General features: G+C 52.6%; 1 long non-coding RNA gene and 1 other non-coding gene across 3 annotated transcripts in view; one reads left to right on the forward strand and one right to left on the reverse strand.

Annotated features, from left to right (window-relative positions):
- Positions 1-3,528: 3,528 nt before the first annotated feature.
- On the forward strand, positions 3,529-3,600 carry TRNAQ-CUG. Its single transcript has one exon. It is a non-coding gene; the product is annotated as a tRNA-Gln (tRNA).
- A 710-nt stretch (positions 3,601-4,310) lies between these two features.
- LOC116961946 overlaps positions 4,311-15,350 on the reverse strand; it is a 56,521-nt gene continuing 45,481 nt past the window's right edge. The window contains exons 1-2 of one of the 2 annotated variants that reach the window (XR_006166631.1): positions 5,856-5,947; positions 4,311-5,093 (exon numbers count right to left, since the gene is read on the reverse strand). This is a non-coding gene — a long non-coding RNA (uncharacterized LOC116961946). Of the gene's footprint in view, positions 5,094-5,855; positions 5,948-15,350 lie in introns of those variants that run through there. The other variant, XR_006166632.1, reaches the window with a different exon arrangement.

A 15,350-nucleotide genomic window follows, 5' to 3' on the forward strand; every position in this document is an offset into this window, starting at 1 on the left:
TAACTGGTCTCCACAAGTGCCTTGCCTCCCCTGCGCCAAAAATCCTACTTCACTCAGCAAACTCAGCTCCCATGGGGCAGTCGAGACGCTACCCTCGACTCCCCCAGAGCCTTTCATCACAGAGAGTCCTCTGGACACAACCTAACCCAGAACACAAAGGCCTCCCTTGGCAAAAGGAGATGACAGAGACTGCTTTCACCATTCATAGATTCTCAGGGATTGATGAAGCACTGGAGCAGGTGCCCAGAGGCCTTTGGAAGTCTCTGTGCCTGGGCATCACACTCAGGTTTCAGTGAGGCTCAGGCACTGCTCTGCCCTCCCTAGCTTGAGGCCAGCCCTGCTTTGAGCAAGCATTTGGGCCAGTGACCTTCCAAGGTACCTTGCAGTCTAGAGCCTGCCATGAAACAACAAGCCCCAGAGAGAGCTGTGCCCTCCTTCCTCTGCACCATTGACAGTAAGGGAGCCTCTTGCTCACAGCAACTGGAGCTCAGTCATTGCTCTGCACTTGGCACATCTCCTGTCCTTTCTCCTTGACTCTCCAGCCCCTCTCCCACACAGCAACTCCTTGAGACCAGCACAGCATTGCCCCAGGGGCTGGTGTGGCAGAGCCCTCCTTCACCAGCCTTCCCAGCTATGTGCAGGGAAGAAGGAAGCCCCCTTGATGCCCCAGGAAGCGTCCACGAGGCAGCACCCACAAAATCCTCTCTTGCTGCTCCAACGTTGCCCTCCAACAATACTTCTTCTTGGAAGGCAGGCCAGGGAGTCTGAGACTGCATACTTCTTCTTCAATAGTCTCACACCAGCAGAGCATTGCTTCTCCCTCTGGGTCATAAAATACCCCGAGGACAGTCATTTTGCAGCTTCTCTGGTTCTCTGTTCCCATCCATAGGCACCCTCAGGGTAATGATTTTTTTTCCTGTAGCCAGTTACAAACTGCCTGGTCAATTTCTGACCACAGCTCTCATCATTCAGCCACCACAGTAGCCTCCTTGTAAGCACTGGGAGGCTCCTATCAAATCCCTCCTAAGCATTTCCTTCTCCCTGCTAAGCAAGCCCTGTGTCCTCAGGCCTCCCTCACAAGGCCAGAGTCCCTGGTGCCTGTCTAGCCTAGGGAACCTCCACTGAACTTGCTCCACTTTATCAGCACTTTTACATAGTTCCCTACATAGACCTTCTTCCCCTTTTCTGGAAAAGAGGACAACTTTTCCTTCTCATTAGTCATCAGGGAGCTACCCTGCCCTCTGATCCCAAAGCTGAAGAGCCCCTGAGATGCATCCTTCTCTCTTTCGGATGCAGTGGCACAGACGGTAGGTGCCAATCCAGGACGTGGCATTGACCAGCAGGGTTTCAAGCCAGAGAGTTTCCCTGAATTGGCAGTTCCTCACCTGCAAAACGCAACCAGCATCAGTGGGAAGAGGGGCAGGAGGCAGTAAAGCCTACCCGTAGGAAGCCAAAAGGGACATTGCAGGCTCTGGGGACTCGTGTTCAGGCTGAGGGGTGTGCTCCAAGGCCTAGCATGCATTTCCATTTCGTCTCCCCCCGACACTGGGGCATTTCTCTCCAGCACTGCTGACAGGACAGAGAAACTCCATGCTGGTGCACGTTGTGATTGAGGGAGATGCTGAAGGAGCTGGGTTTGTTTAGCCTGGAGAGCAGAAGGTGAGGGGTCTTCCGCTGTGTGAAGGTGGCTCTCTGGCTTGCCAAGGCCTGCCCTCTGCCAGAAAGACCTCGGGAGTGCAGGAGCTGGGGGTGGCCTGGCCTCCTGTGTGATCCAACCTGGCCTGAGCTGCATCTCCCAAGGGCTGGGGAGCTCTGGGAGATCTCTGCCTGCCCACTGAAGCCTCTAAGGGTGGCACAGATTGTCCTCCCCGCCGGATCCTACAGGGAAGAGTAGCATCAGAGGCTACATAGGTAGCAGCAGTTACCATGGCCTTGGGGAAGGAAACGGGCTGGGGAGCACGTTAGTCCCAGCAGGCAACGCTGCCAGGAAGGAAACCAAGGACAAAATACCGTGAATCTGCCTGCACAGGCCCATACAGCTGTTCATACAGAGCCCCTCCAGGATCCCCGAGTGCTGGGTGAGATCAGTGAGCCTGGGTAGGGCCCAGGAATATCCTCTGTTGCTTGGAGATCCACTGTCTGACCCCAGAAGAGACATGTCCCCTCCGATGGCATTACAGCACATGGACGGGAAAAAGCTGTCCCTTTTCCTGTGCCACAGCCCCTGGAGGGGGGTTTCCTCCACCTTTTTACAAGGCCTTCAGAGACTGGGCCCTGCTCTCGCTGCTCCCACCCACCTGGGCCCTGCAGATCCCAGGGATATGTGAGGAAAGCCCTCCACAATGCTGATTCTCCGGGACAAGCTTTCAGAGTTGTGCCTCTGTAGATATTGAACCCTTTTCCAGTGACTAGGTGTTTCTCCTGCCTCCTCTGAATGTGACCTGGTTTTGATATCTTAGGCTTGGGTATGACGGCGTGCTCTGTCGTGTGGGTTCAGAAGTACCAGATGCAAGCCCAATGCTTTAGGAAGTGCAAAGGTATCAGGAGGTCCTGTCCTCAGTGTCCCGGGCTAAGTCTGAGATCCAATAGAGTGTCCCCACATGGGTTTCCTCCTGTGTGACTGCTGGGAGGAAGGGCCCTGCTTTCAACACACAGGCTCAAACCTTGGCAGAAGGAGGAACGCACCACTGCAGCTTTTCCTGGCTGTGTGCATGGACCCTTTCTGGGCAGGCAGTGTGCTGGTGCCAGGACATGAGGGAAAGTTCCCTCAGGCTGGATATTGAAACCTTGCCGAGTCTGGAGCAGCCTCTGGAGAGAAAATGGGGTTTCCAGGGAGGGAGAGGCCACTTTGGGGCACAAGGGGACAGCGAGTCCTGGAAGAGAGGACCAGAGTTTGGAGTCAGCCAAGATTGCCCCAACAGAGGAAGGAAGTCCAGCTTGTGCAAAACATAACAAGCTCCTTTGGGTACTCCTGCCAGATCTTCCCTCTACTGAAGCTCATCCCCTGCCCCCTCTCTTGGTCACCTTGTTCAGCAAGGTCAGGAGCTCGGGTAGGACTGGAACGAGGAGTAAGGATATCTGGGTAATGGCTGCTTAGTATGAGCTACAAGGTGAGAAACAGGAGAGGCAATAACTTACACGGGCAGATGGACACACTGTCAAACATGGGGGCAAAGGGAGGCAGCAGCAGAGACCACAAGTGCAAGGATTGAACCTTCAACTGCTGGGCCATGAATGTACCGTGTGAGGTGCACCATGGAAGAGGTTCTACTGGAAACTACCTAACCTGGTCCAAGTAGGCAAAAGCAAGATTCTCAGCACTTACCAGCCTGGCTGTTGTAAGAGAGGGCACGCGAGGCTTGTGCAAAGAGCTCTGCCACTCCCTTGAAAGGCCCGGTGAGTAGAGAGCGGCCCTGGAGGAAGATTGTTCTTGGTGATGTCCACGGAGATGGAGAGACATCCAGGCTCAGCCAGGAGTAGAAGGCTCCACGAGGGTGGCCTCAGGGGAAAGACAGTGCTTGTGCAGGAGGTCCCATGGTGTAACGGTAAGCACTCTGGGCTCTGAATCCAGCGGTCTGAGTTCGAATCTCAGTGGGACCTCAGCCTTTTGGCTCTCCCAGGACATTCCTCGGCATGATTACACATAACAGCTTTTCTGTCAGCTCTAATCAGCTTGACCTTACTCTGATCTTCCATCCTTTCCTGTGCTCCCAGCCATGAGACTGACATCAGTGCCCCCTCTCATGCCTTGTGCCCACCAAACCTCTGCAGCTTTCCTGAGCAGTGGCCCCCAGCTCCTGCCTGTTCCATTCAGCTTGAGGGCTACTCCTGCCTGAGGACATCCAGCAGTGGCACACCAAATCACACAACACATGGGGTGGAGAACATGCAGACCAAGCCCAGTTCAAAGCAGGCACAAGTAGAGGAGGCTCTTCCAGGACTTCTCTGGTCATATATTGGACATCTCGAAAGATGGACACTCTACAGTACTCCCTTGGTAACTGTTTCCCATGTTTGACCAGCCTCACAGTAAGACAGGGCTCCTGTGTGAGGCACTACTTGTACTTCAAATCCTGTCCATTACTTCTTGATGTCTCCATTCCACTGACCCTTTGCTGTCTCTCTTTTTCCTTCTTCGATTTTTTCGGTGCTCTTGTACAAGATCAGGGAGCTCCACCCACAACTGGCGGTGCCCCAAGATTGGCGACAGACTCACCGTCATGGCAGAGTGCAGGTTCTCCCTTTCCCTTGCAGAGGACTTGGCCAAACGGCGAAGGAGCAGAAAAAAACCCAAGACATAAGCCTCCAGCTATGCTGCACAAAGTCTTTAATGAGAAGGAGGAAATGCAGTGGCACAGAACAGAGACCAAGAAACACATCTGCAGGGTTGAGGGACGCAAAGAGGATGGCCCATTCCCCAAGGACAAGCTGCACATAAAGCGCTTGCCATTTCCCATTCTGCCATCCCTTGTGGCAATGGCAACCCACCCAGAGTGGTCCCTAACTCTAGCACCCTCTCCCCCTTCAGCAGGAGTATCAGCAAAGCAGAAGAGAACGAGCCCTTTCCGGAGGGCTCAGAGCAAAGCAGATCCAGAGGATACACGGCCATGCCAGCTGTGCAGCGAGGAGAAGTGGGCACAGGTCCCTCCTGCCAGGTGGCATGAGGACACCCAGCCTGTCTGCAAGACATGTCCATGACTTGGTGCTGCAGGGTCCCGTCTTCCGTCCTGCTCCTGAAGGGATGATTCGCCAGCTTCAGCAGTTCAGATGCAGCGGGGGACAGACAGACACATCCCGGACCCACCCAGACCAAGGGAGCCCCCAGAAGAGATGGGAACTCCCCCAGCACTGAGGGAGCTCCCAACAGCAGCTGACAGAGACGATCCCACAGCCGTGCTCTGAGGGAAAGAGTTGAGGATGGGGCCCGGCAGGGTCACCACCACTGGCGAGGGCTCGATGAACACCGTCGAGTCAGCGCAGCGGGCGACACAGGGCTCACTGCAGCTGCTTGCAAGTGGGGTTGGGCCAGAGGCACAGCAGGGCCGTGGGGGACAGGGTCTGAAGCAAGACATCTCTCAGTGAAGGAAGTAAAGCTGCAACACAGAGCAGGAAGGAAACACAGACCCAAACATCAACTTGGCTCTCATGTCCACAGCTCTCTCTGCAGATACACTTTGCTGCTCTCCATCTCCATTTCTAGCTGCAGGTGCAGGAAATGCCTGCACCTGATCTTTCTAATACACACAACGTGCGTGACGTATTCCCCTAAGTTGGATTTGAAGCACTGGGAGCAAAGATGTGCCTAACTGGCTGCTGATTGCACCAGGACCTCCTACTGCATTTCCCAGTACAATAGCACAGACGAAGATTGATGCAAGTATCCCAGCACAAATGGGCTGCGTTGAATGGGTGTCTCAGAAATCACCTCTTAAACACACATAGTCTTCTTACAGCTCGTAATGCACTCCTCTGAGTTGCACAGTGCAGGAACGCTGACCCACTTTGGATAGGACCAAGCCCAGTGGGTTTAAAGCACCTGATCATACCCCATCTCCAGAACAACTGTTGTTGCATTGATGAAGCACTTGGCCATTTGGTTAGAGAGCATATGCTGCGGGTGCAAATTCTGGTGAGGCAGACACCCCTACAGCTGAGCCCCATTGACACCCTTCTGCTTGAAAGAACACCCTCTTCCCATTTCTCTGCAGCCACGTCCAGCAAAAGGGACAGAGGTGACAGCCCTTCAACAGTTCAATTGCAGGGCCATGCTGAGGCAGTGAAATATCAACCTGAGATGCGCCACCACGACGGCAATTCTGCCTACAGAGAGAGATATGGAGGAGACCCAGACTTACCTCGTTCCTCGAGGAAAGGGAAGCAAGAGAGGAGGATGCAGAGCCTGGAGCAGCGCAGGCTTTTATGCTGTGTCCCTGAGCCCTGTGGGGCCACAAACATTCCTTGCTCATGAAGCATCTGAACACCTAGGAGTTTCCGCTTCCCAAGGATTCCCTGGTGATTAAGCCCTCGCTTCTTACATCCCACATATTGTCCTCTTTTTCATACCATCGAACATCAAAATCATTCATCTGTATCCCAGGTTTATAAAGTCAATTACCTCTGAGTTCTTACACAGGACAGACAGATATTTTTAGTTGACTTGCCTCATACAAATTCCTTTGGTCTCATAGCCATTTCATGGTTAACTAGTCCACGTGTCATGGTGAAATTCAACCATACAGGGCACCTCAAGTCTTCTCTCAAATGTTTTCTTTGCAGGCACTCAGTCTAAAACCTGAGGGACAATTCTCTTCCTGGGTGATCATAGACACACAGGAGGCAGTGGGTAAGTTCAGGCAGAAGTTCAAGACTGCACAATCCCATATGGGAGGAGAGACGCACCACTCCAGGGACGTGGCAAAGCTCAAGGGCAAGGAAAGACCACTGTGAGGTGGAGGGAAGCCCCCTGTGGGCAGGGGTGATGATGGCCACAGGGACCTTGTTTACGCTCATCAGGCTCTACCACAGACTGGTTTTGTGATCAAAACTTGCCCGCATCCTTCCCTGAAGGAGACCCACACCCAAATTGACCCGTTTGGCTCTGTAAGGTCATCCCAGAGGATGGAGGTGTGGCTTGCCTGATTAGGAGGAGAGGTGAACGGCAGGGAATGAAAACCTCATGGCCCTTTTTCCTGATTCAGAGAGGGGGTGGCCAATGCCATGCATTTCACGCTACAAAGGCACATCGGATCTGTCTCAGAGCACCTGGGAGTCATCATGATGTGGAAGAGTTGGGAAAATCCCAGAGCTGCTGGCCAGCATGACTCACCCTGCTGTGGACGTCAGTGGACACGGTTGCCCAGCCTCAGTTGTGCCAGGGATACCAGACCTCATAGTCCCAAATTGCGGCTTTCTGTAAGGAAAAGCACATTTTAGCACCATTCCTGAATCAACTGGTGCTTCTGTGCAGCCTCGTGCAGCTTCTGCCTTCTAAGGCATTGCCTGCCAGTGGCTGCTCAGGGACCCATGAGAGTGAGTGCAGCCCAGAATGATGTGGGATGGATGGTTCTTCTGGAATGGCTCTGGGACAACCTCCTGCTCTGAGCAGACCAAGCTTAATGTTAAGTTAATCAAGGGATATGGCGATGGAGATCCCATGGAGTCATTACCTGAAAGAGACCTGCCTGATCCTCTGGTCTGCTCCCTGTCGTTACAAATGTGCCTTCATTCCCTGGACAAGTGGTCATAAAAAACAGGCTGTGGCAGAGCTGTTTGAGCGTGAGGAAGATCCTCATGGCCCTCAATCCTACATGCAATGGGCTTTGCTCCAGCCCACAATGATCCTTTCTTGTCAGTGAGCTTTTCCATATCCTTGAATTGGTGAGTCTCTTCTCTTGTATAGGATTGTGTAGTCTTGATCTTCCACCTCAACTTCTCAAGTCTCTACTGTGTGTCTACTATGACGCTTGGGCAGATGTCTCTTAGGGTTCGCTTGAGATAACTCGAGGTGTCCATCTTCGTAGCTGATTTTCAGCATGATTGGTGGACAAGCTCACCATGAAGAGGGCAAAGTGACAAAGGCAATCCGTATGACACAACGTCAACTAAAATTTTCCTCCAGGCTGCCCCGAGACCTTGGAGTTGATTGCCCTTATGAATCAGGGATACAGAGATTCAGATGGATCATTTCAATATTAGGAAACATCACACTCACCAGGCCCTGATCTGATAGGAGAACTCAACCTCCAGGACATCTGCTGGCGAAGTGGCACAGCGAACTACAAGCAACCCAGGGAACTACTGGAGTGTGTTGAGGACAACGTCCAAGTACATGTGACGCAGAGCCTGACCAGAGGAGAGGCACTGGTGGACGTGTTGTTTACTAGAGTGCAAGAGCAATCAGAGAGGTCAAGATTGGAGGTAGCCTGTGCTGCAGCAGTCACGCCCTGGTGGATTTCTCAGTTTTGAGGAGTGCAGGACAGGTAATAAGTAGAGTCAGGAACCTAAACCTCAGAAAGGCAAACGGTTGCCCGTTTAGGACACTAGTGCATGGGATCCCTCGGGAAACTACCCTCAGAGGTATAGGAGCAAACCAGAGCTGGGAGATACTGAAAGACATTTTTCTGAGGGAGCAAGAGCTCTCAATCCCGACATGCAAGAAGTCGGGCAGGGAAGGCAGGAGGCCAGCTTGGTAACATCAAGACCTCTCAGAAAAATAAAACACAAAACCAAAAGGAATAGGCAGCAGAGGCAGGGATAGACATTGTGGGGAGATTATAGGCAAATGGCCTTGAAGTGCAAGGAGGATATTGGGAAGTCCAAGGCATTTCTGGAGCTGAACTTGGCTAGGGGTGTGAAAAGTAACAAGAAGTGTTTCTTCAGGTACATAGGAGAACAAAGGAAGAGGAAAGAACCTGTACCTCGTCAATGAGTGAAATGGTGAGACACTGAAACAGGATGTCCAGCGCAGTTGTGGATGCCCCCTCCCTGGAAGTGATTAATGCCAAATTAGATGAAGCTTTGAGTAACCTGGTCCAGTGGAAGGTGTCCCTGGCCATGGTAGGAGAGTCAGAATTCCATGTTCTGAAAGGTCCCTTCCAGCCCAAACCGTTCCATAACGCGTTCTTTGATGCTAGTTGGAATCAAGTCAGAGAAAAGAATTTCAGATGAAAGAGCTAAAGGTTTAATCACCAGCAAGGTCTTCCCAAGTGGCAGCTGCTACGTGTTTACATGCCTCATGAGCAAGGAATGTTTGTGGCCCCACAGGGCTCTGGGACACAGCATAAAAGCCTGCGCTGCTCCAGGCTCTGCATCCTCCTCTCTTGCTTCCCTTTCCTCGAGGAACGAGGTAAGTCTGGGTCTGCTCCATATCTCTCTCTGTAGACAGAATTGCTGTTATGGTGGTGCATCGGGTTGATATTTCACTGCCTCAGCTTGGCCCTGCAATTGAACTGTTGAAGGGCTGTCACCTCTGTCCCTTTTAATGGAAGTGACTGCGGAGAGCTGGGTAGAGGGTGTTCTTTCAAGCAGAAGGGTATCAATGGGGCTCAGCTGCAGGGGTGTCTGCCTCACCAGAATTTGCACCCGCAGCAGATGCTCTCTAACCAAATGGCCAAGTGCTTCATCAGTGCAACAACAGTTGTTCTGGAGATGGGGTATGATCAGGTGCTTTAAAACCGACTGGGCTTGGTCCTATCCCAAAGTGGGTCAGCGTTCCTGCACTGTGCAACTCAGAGGAGTGCATTACGAGCTCTAGGAAGCCCATTTGTGCTGGGATACTTGCATCAATCTTCATCTGTGCTATTGTACTGGGAAATGCAGCAGGAGGTCCTGGTGCAATCAGCAGCCGGTTAGGCACATCTTTGCTCCCAGTGCTTCAAATCCAACTTAGGGAATACGTCACGCACGTTGTGTGTGTTAGAAAGATCAGGTGCAGGCATTTCCTGCACCTGCAGCTAGAAATGGAGATGGAGAGCAGCCAAGTGTATCTGCAGAGAGAGCTGTGGACATGAGAGCCAAGTTGATGTTTGGGTCTGTGTTTCCTTCCTGCTCTGTGTTGCAGCTTTGCTTCCTTCACCGAGAGATGTCTTGCTTCAGACCCTGTCCCCCACGGCCCTGCTGTGCCTCTGGCCCAACCCCACTTGCAAGCAGCTGCAGTGAGCCCTGTGTCGCCCGCTGCGCTGACTCGACGGTGTTCATCGAGCCCTCGCCAGTGGTGGTGACCCTGCCGGGCCCCATCCTCAACTCTTTCCCTCAGAGCACGGCCGTGGGATCGTCTCTGTCAGCTGCTGTTGGGAGCTCCCTCAGTGCCGGGGGAGTTCCCATCTCTTCTGGGGGCTCCCTTGGTCTGGGTGGGTCCGGGATGTGTCTGTCTGTCCCCCGCTGCATCTGAACTGCTGAAGCTGGCGAATCATCCCTTCAGGAGCAGGACGGAAGACGGGACCCTGCAGCACCAAGTCATGGACATGTCTTGCAGACAGGCTGGGTGTCCTCATGCCACCTGGCAGGAGGGACCTGTGCCCACTTCTCCTCGCTGCACGGCTGGCGTGGCCGTGTCTCCTCTGGTTCTTCTTTGCTCTGAGCCCTCCGGAAAAGGCTCCTTTTCTTCTGCTTTGCTGAACCCGCTGCTGAAAGGGAGAGGTTGCTGGAGTTAGGGACCGCTCTTTCTGGGCTGCCATTGCCACCAGGGAGAGCAGAATGGGAAAAGGCAAGCGCTTTGTATGCAGCTTGTCCTTGGGGAACGGGCCATCCTCTGTGCGTCCCTCAATCCTGCAGATGTTTTCCTTGGTCTCTGTTCTGTGCCACTGCATTTCCCCCCTTCTCATTAAAGCCTTTGTGCAGCAGAGCTAGAGAGTCATGGCAGTTTTTTCTTCTCCTCTCATGTCGTGGTTTAGGCCTGATTGGCAGCCAACCACAATGCAGCAGCTCTCTCTCCCTTCCCCTCCGGCAATGAGAAGGGACAGAGAGCCAGGCTTGGGGTCCGAGATAGGACTGGGATGGGGAAAAATCCCCCTTTTATGATCACGAGCAAAAGGCAGACTTGTTAGGGGAAGAAAAAAAAGAACATACATTTATTACAGACACTAACAACACATAACAGAGTAGGTCAGTGAGAAGCATTGCCACATCTTGAGAACACCTTCCCCCCACCCCTCCCTTCTTCCCGGGCTCAGCTCTGCTCCCGATATCTCTACCTCCTCCCCCAGTGGCGCAGGGGCAGGGAATGGGGGGTGCAGTCAGTGCTGCCACTTCCTTCATCTTCGGTGAGGGGAGTGTCCAAAACTTGTTACCCCCTGCTCCATCGTGGTCCCCCTCTCACAGGAGACAGTCCTCCACAAACTTTCTCTGACTTGAATTCCTCCCATGGGCCGCAGCGTTCCCCACACTGCTCCGTCATGGGTCACTAACTTCCTCCGACTGGATTCCCTCCCACGGCTGCAGCCCTTCCCGAGCTGCTCCGGCGTGGGACTCCCCCGCATGCTGCAATCCTCCCAGCAGCTGAATTACAGCAGCGGGGCTGCCTTTTCCCATGAGACCCCGGCCTTCTTCGGGCACAGAACCTTGATCAGCTGAGCAGGAACAACAGGCTGTAAATCAATGTCTGCTCCACCGTAGATCTTCATGGGTGGCAGGGAGGGGGCCGCCCTGCCGTCTCACCACAGGATACAGGGGGTTCTCTGCTCCGGCACACCTCCCCCCTCCTTTCTTCCTCCGTTCCTCCACTGACCTTGGTGTTCATGCAGCTGCAGCAACTCCTCCTCACAAGTCCGACTGCCCGTCACCACGTCCCTTCTTAAATACGTTATCGCAGAGGCGCAGCCGATTGGCTCAATTTCCCAAACAGAAGTGGAGCTGACGTGAAGCTGGGGGAGCTTCGAGAAGCTTCTCACAGGGGGCCGCCCCGATAGCCCCCTCCCCTGGCACCAAAAAACTCCACCACTCACTCAACCCAGGACAGACCTGTGCCCACTTCTCCTCGCTGCACGGCTGGCATGGCCGTGTCTCCTCTGGCTCTTCTTTGCTCTGAGCCCTCCGGAAAAGGCTCCTTTTCTTCTGCTTTGCTGAACCCCCTGCTGAAAGGGAGAGGGTGCTGGAGTTAGGGACCACTCTTGCTGGGCTGCCATTGCCACCAGGGAGAGCAGAATGGGAAAAGGCAAGCGCTTTGTATGCAGCTTGTCCTTGGGGAACGGGCCATCCTCTTTGCGTCCCTCAATCCTGCAGATGTTTTCCTTGGTCTCTGTTCTGTGCCACTGCATTTCCTCCCTTCTCATTAAAGCCTTTGTGCAGCAGAGCTAGAGAGTCATGGCAGTTTTTTCTTCTCCTCTCCCAGCTAAGCATCTTCTCTGCAAGGATAGGTGATGGCTTCTGTCCTGAGCTTAGCAGTGGTTGTTGGTTAAGTTCCCTGGACTCATTGCAGAGCATCAAAAAGCCTTGTAGGTATTGAATATGGGCCTGTAACCTGGTGATTATGGCCCTGGGGGTCATTTGTGGAATTGTCCATTGTAAAATTTAATACGTATATTTTGAAATAGCATATCAGTTCTCTCAATTGTTGTTCACAAAATCGTATGAAAAACAGACCTGGCAATTCCTCTTTTACTATTTTGGTGTGGGAATAAACTCCAGGGGATGGGTATGGAGTGGAAAGGAGGAAAGCACTGGTTGTGATCTCCAGACGGAGGCAGTGTGACTGCCAGATGGGGTTCGTGTGGGCATTTCAGCAGAGAATGAATATACACATTCACGATGCCCCTCTTCATAATTCCAGCAATTTGTAGCACTGCTCCTGACAGAGTGGGAGTCTGGCAATACTGTGCTAACACAAACCGTCCATAGAGGCCCACCATCCAGAATGGTTTCTGGCTATCAGCACAGCAAGGCAGGTGGTTTGTTTCTTTAAGAAACCCTGTAATCAGAGAGTTGGGAAGCTTCACTCCCTTCCAGTAGAGTCTAGCTGAGAGAGGCTCTTGCTTTTCTCTTGGTCCACAAGCCACAAGCTGCAAGAGAAGTGTGTATTATTCCTCTGTTACCAGGATCATTGTTACACCCAATCCCAGTAAACTTCAGGATGTATCTGCAATGTCAGAGCCTGGACAGGGTAGGTCAGTGTCCCCAGGGTGAGTTCAGACAGACAGACGGGCCTTTGAGCCATAACGTAAAGAGGAGTTCTGCTTCCACCAGCCAGCCAAATCGCATACCTGGCCTCATGAAGCACGGTCTGTCCCGTGGCCATCACCTAGGAATTACTGATCTTCATCTGCACCCTGCCAGGTGCAAGCAGCCACAGCAGCAGCAGGACCAGCTCTGTGTCAGGCCAGAAAAGCCTCTCTCCTGGCTCCTGTACCAGCACTGTCGTGAGGAGCCCAGCTTGAAGCTCTCCCAGCCAGCAGAGACTAGAGAGCACTGGTCTCAGCGGGCCTCAAGGCTGCAGGGAAGACGGGGAGTGGCTTGAAACCCCAGGGGAAAGATGGGTGGTATTTGAGCAAAAGAGCTTGTGTTCAGAATATGTTCAGGTGCCTGTGCTGGAGCCAGGCTGGAGAGACATTTGCCAGTATTAGCCAGGAATCAAAGCCAGGTCAACTGCTTGGAAGGTGTAGGAGACTGTGTAGGACTTTGTTTGTCTCAACATCGCTGCTGCACCACTACCACTTCCTGGCCTCCGCATCCTGTTGATGCGACAGAGTACGCCTTGAAGGAGACGGGTAGCCCCCGAAGAAACCACGACGTCTGCCCGAAGCGCAAATAACAACATCCCTGGCAGTACCAGCCAGACTGCACCTGCGTGGTCGGGAGGAAATTGAGGCGAGGAAGCTGAAGGCACCGTGGGCCGACCCTCGCCAGCGAGACCACCATGACCGCCGGGGCATGCGCGCATGGAGGTCCACGGGGCGGCACATATTACAACGAGCTCTGTGGAAATGGGCGGACTTTTCCAGGAAATCGTGGGGGCTAAGGCGATAAAAGGACTGCGTACTCTGTACTGAGGTGTGCGTGCGTTTTCTTGCGTGCATTTTCTTGTGTGCGGGGGTGGCGCGTTTCTTGTGTGCGGGCGCTTTGTGTGTGTGAGTGCATGTGTGCTCCCAAAACATCTCTCTTGTGGACTTCGGCAGAGCTTGGAGCTTGGACCATCATCGATTGCACCGAGACTGAGCCAACGGGACATCGCGGGCTCGTGGTGGTGGTGATTAATCTTGCCGCATCTATACCGTTTTCTAGCTTAGGGATTCCGACTCTCTCTTCCTCTTTCTCCCTGTCCTATCGCTCTTACCAGCCGCTTGTTTAATAAAGGTTACAAGGTTGCCCGGCATCTGACCTCGTTTGTGTCTTAATCTCGCTCTTGGGATCGTTTAAGAACCCTCCCTGATATCGAATCGGGACATCCCCGATATCGGATCGGGACATCTTTTTAATTGGCGTCACGGACAGGATCCCTAGAGACGAGAGTGCCGTACTACCTTGCCGTGTTGGATGTAAACCTCTCAGGATGAATTGAGCCCCCTTTCGTGTTACATTGAAGTGTGCCCTCCTGAGAGCAAAATCGGGGGAACTGTGGGCTGTGATACTGCCTTTGTGTTTGAGTGACGTGAGGCCTCTTGAGAGCGAACCGTGTGGTCCTCTCAGGACGATGAACCAATTTTGGTTGCTCTTTGTGTGAGAGATTCAGATTTTAGTCTCCTGAGAGCGAATAGGGGAAACTTGGATACTAAGCTGTGACCCTCTCAGGACAAATTCCCCTTTTTTGTTGTTCTATACCCAGATTTAACCTCCTGGGAGAGAATAGGGGAACTCTGACATTGACGTGTGTCCCTCCCAGGACGATGATCCCCTTTGCATCAGGAAAAGGAAAACAAATGGTCGCCTCAGAGGCAGCCGATGCTTGTGATAATGTGCCCTCAGGGGCTGAAGGAATAGAAAATTGTATGATCTTTTGGAGGCACACCGATCTCGCCCCTCAATCCAGGGACAAGATTGGGCGAAAAACCACTGGTTTCAACCACAGAGTGTGGTGGATAGGATAAGGGTATTGCAGAAGGAAGCTAAGGTTAAGAGAGGAAAAGGAAAAGCCATAATTTGTGCAGTGTTAGGAGCAAGTCTGGCAGCTGCGGTGGAGGAGAGAGAGCAGAAGTCTCAGCAAGTTGATACTGTAATAGACTCCCTGAAGACTGCAATACAGACCCTACAGGAACAATTGAGAGAAACCAAAGATTTGTTAGAGGAGGAAAGGAATCAAAATGCAATATTGAAGGATGAATTGAGAGAGCAATTATTGACAGAGACAGATACATTGGCGGAGGCAAGAGTTAAACTTTTGGAGAAGGGTATAAGGCAAATTTATCCCCAAAGAGATTTGCAGAAAGCGAAAGAAACTGTAGAAAAGGTCCCTCATATGTATCCGCTGGTTAAAACAGAGTATGTTTACGAGGACGAGAGCGACGACCGTCCTCAGGTAATCACCAAAGAAGTCCCATTTACAGCAACTGAATTGGCAAAGTTGAAAAAGGATTTTGCAAGGACTGCAAAAGAATCAGAGACAGAGTATGTTTGGAGAGTGTCTTTGTCAGGAGGGGATGGAATCATGTTGTCAGAGAAAGAAGCAGAAGGATATTGGGGTCCGGGTGTGTTTCTAACTACCGGCGACCGCCGAGCCCCATGGTCATTGACTCAGAGAGCTGCATATTGGGCCGGAGGGCTGAACCCCTTGGAGAGGGGAGATCCCCTTGCCATAAGAGGTACGGTGGATCAGTTAGTGGAAAGTGTGCAGAAGGCAGCTTGTCTGCAGATGATGTATGATCGAGAACTCAAGCCCAACCAGGGTTCACCAATGATGATGCCTGTGGACCCAGAGAGGATGA

The sequence above is a fragment of the Tyto alba genome, unplaced genomic scaffold, assembly GCF_018691265.1.
Source record: "Tyto alba isolate M040663 unplaced genomic scaffold, T.alba_DEE_v4.0 Super-Scaffold_41, whole genome shotgun sequence".
Taxonomy (NCBI): Eukaryota; Metazoa; Chordata; class Aves; order Strigiformes; family Tytonidae; genus Tyto; species Tyto alba.